At 45.4% G+C, this 2,838-nt stretch overlaps 1 non-coding gene across 1 annotated transcript; it reads left to right on the top strand.

Moving 5' to 3' along the window:
- The first annotated feature begins 881 nt into the window (after nucleotides 1-881).
- LOC128067132 (small nucleolar RNA SNORA12) lies at nucleotides 882-1,028 on the top strand. The gene has a single exon (XR_008201339.1). It is a non-coding gene; the product is annotated as a small nucleolar RNA SNORA12 (small nucleolar RNA).
- The last annotated feature ends 1,810 nt before the right edge of the window (nucleotides 1,029-2,838 follow it).

Here is a 2,838-nt window from a genome sequence, read left to right as displayed (position 1 = left end):
GGTTAGAACTTTTGAAGGTCCTGACTCCACTTTTACTTATACCACTCTCTGGGTAACATCTTGACTGCAACTCTGAGAGAGAGACTAAACCAGAACCATCCTACAAAGGCACCCCAAATTCCTGACCCACAGACACTGAGATAATAAATGTCTGTTCTTTTAAGTTGTGAAGTGTCTGAGTAATTTTTTAGGTATTTGTAAGAAAATACATATATTTCTCTCCTCTTGCTGCTGCTAAGTTGCTTCAGTCGTGTCCGACTCTGTGCGACCCCATAGACAGCAGCCCATGAGGCTCCCTGGTCCCTGGGATTCTCCAGGCAAGAACACTGGAGTGGGTTGCCATTTCCTTCTCTAATGCATGAAAGTGAAACGTGAAAGTGAAGTTGCTCAGTCGTGTCCAACTCTTAGCGACCCCATGGACTGCAGCCTACCAGGCTCCTCCCCATCCATGGGATTTTCCAGGCAAAAGCACTCTATGCAGTGTTCTCCATGTTTTTTACTTAGTGAATAGTGGTTTCTTTCTTATTTCTTTTTTTGTATTTATTTGGCTGCATCGAGTCTTACTTGCATCAGATCTTTTGCTGTGGCACACGGACGCTCCTTGTGGCGCGTGTGCTTCGGTAGTCACGGTGCAATGCTCAGCTGCCCTGTGGCATGCGTCATCTTAGCTCCTCGACTAGGGATCGAACCAGTGACTCCTACATTGCAAGGTGGATTCTTAACCACTGGACCACCAGGGAAGTCTCCCCATTTCTTTTTTATGGCTCTCTGGGATACTGTGCATACATTTGACCAGTAACTTTAGATGGATATCTGCCTCCACTCACCCAATGATGTATATTAAGGCTGTGTCCAGTCTTCTGCTCTTTTAAATAATGCTGGATTGTGGTAGTTTTCTTTCTGGCACATGTGTTAAGTTTTCAAATGGGCCTGGCTCTGCCACACAAGTTATATAGGAGCTGGCAGAGGCTTGATGACAAAGAGGTCTCTTTCTAGCCGTTCCTGCACCAGAGACTGCTCACATGTGGCAGGCTACGTCATAAGTCGATGTCCTTACAGACAGGCTGACATAGACCTGTCTGGCTTGAGGAAAATGTCTGCTGAGGGGTGATCCTCCATTCCTGTGATGGATTCGAAGGAAAAAAAAAAAAAACATAATGCTGGGATGAATAGTCTTATTTATTCAAGATTTCTGTTTTGTGTAGAAAATTCCCATTTCTAGTTTTGTGTTTGCCCTCTAAAACCTGAGCTTTTATGTTTTGTTTCCATAGAAACAAAAACCATGAACGAATCTAGTATTCTGCCACAGGACAGGCAGTTATCTCACTGAACAGGAAGTCTAGAGTTTTGAGGTTCCCAGGGCTGGTTGATAACACTGGAAACCCAGGTTTCTTCCATCCTTCAGCATTCTCTCTGTTGGAGGTGGCTTCATCCTTGAACTAGGAACGATATGGCTGCAACAGTGCTGGGTGTCACATTCAGACTCAACCCACCTAGAGAGAGGGGGAGAGAGAGAGAGAGACTCTTTCTGTGGCTCTCTGGGGGGAGTGAGAACTCGATTCACAATCATTCTTGCAGATTTCTCCTTATGGCTTGCTGGGCAGGATAGGGTCACCTGTCCATTGCTGAAACCGTCACTGATAGATACAGGGTAAGCATTTGGCGTGGGAGGCAACCCCAGTATCAGTGAAGCAGAGATGGTGGCCTTCTTGCAGGCAGGGAGAGTCAGCATTAAACCTGAACTTGGAGCTTTGTTCTAAGGTCTTTATGTCACAGTTGTTGTTCAGTCACTCAGTCGTTTCCAACTCTTGGCAACCCCATGGACTGCAGCACCCAGGCTTCCCTGTCCCTCACTATTCCTGGAGCTTGCTCAAACTCACGTCCATTGAGTCAGTGATGCCATCCAACCGTCTCATCCTCTGTTGTCCCCTTTTCCTGCCCTCAATCTTTCTCAGCATCAGAGTCTTTTCCAATAAGTCGGCCCTTCCCATCAGGTGGCCACAGTATTGGAGCTTCAGCTTCAGCATCAGTCCTTCCAACGAATATTCAGGACTGATTTCCTTTAGGATGGACTGGTTTGATCTCCTTGCTGTCCAAGGGACTCTCAAGAGTCTTCTCCAGCACCGCAATTCAAGAGCATCAATTCTTCGGTGCCCAGCCTTCTTTATGGTCCAACTCTCACATCCAAACATGACTACAGGAAAAACCATAGCTTAGACCCAATGGCAACCCACTCCAGTACTCTTGCCTAGAAAATCCCATGGACAGAGGAGCCTGGTAGGCTATAATCCATGGGGTCACAAAGAGTTGGACACAACCTAGCAACTTCCCTTTCTTTCTTTTCTTTCTTTCTTGACTATATGGACCTTTGTTGGCAGAGTAATGTCTCTGCTTTTTTTTAATATGCTGTCTAGGTTTGTCGTGGCTTTCTTTCCAAGGAACAAGTGTCTTTTAATTTCATGGCTGCTGTCACCATCCACAGTGATTTTGGAGCCCAAGAAAATAAAGTCTGTCACTGTTTCCATTGTTTCCCCATCTATTTGCCATGAAGTGATGGGACTGGATGCCATGATCTTTGTTTTTTGAATGTTGAGTTTTAAGCCAGCTTTTTCACTTTCCTCAAGAGACTCTTTTGTTCCTCTTTGCTTTCTGTCATAAAGGTGGTGTCATCTGCCTATCTGAGGTTATTGATATTTCTCCCGGCAATCTTGATTCCAGCTTGTGCTTCACCCAGCCTGGCATTTCGCATGATGTGCTCTGCATATAAGTTAAATAAGCAGGGTGATAATACATAGCCTTGACGTACTCCTTTTCCTATTTGGAACCAGTCCATTGTTC

The sequence above is a fragment of the Budorcas taxicolor genome, chromosome 21, assembly GCF_023091745.1.
Source record: "Budorcas taxicolor isolate Tak-1 chromosome 21, Takin1.1, whole genome shotgun sequence".
Classification (NCBI taxonomy): Eukaryota; Metazoa; Chordata; class Mammalia; order Artiodactyla; family Bovidae; genus Budorcas; species Budorcas taxicolor.
Note: the sequence above shows the minus strand (reverse complement) of the source record. Positions and strands in the feature narration are given on the sequence as shown.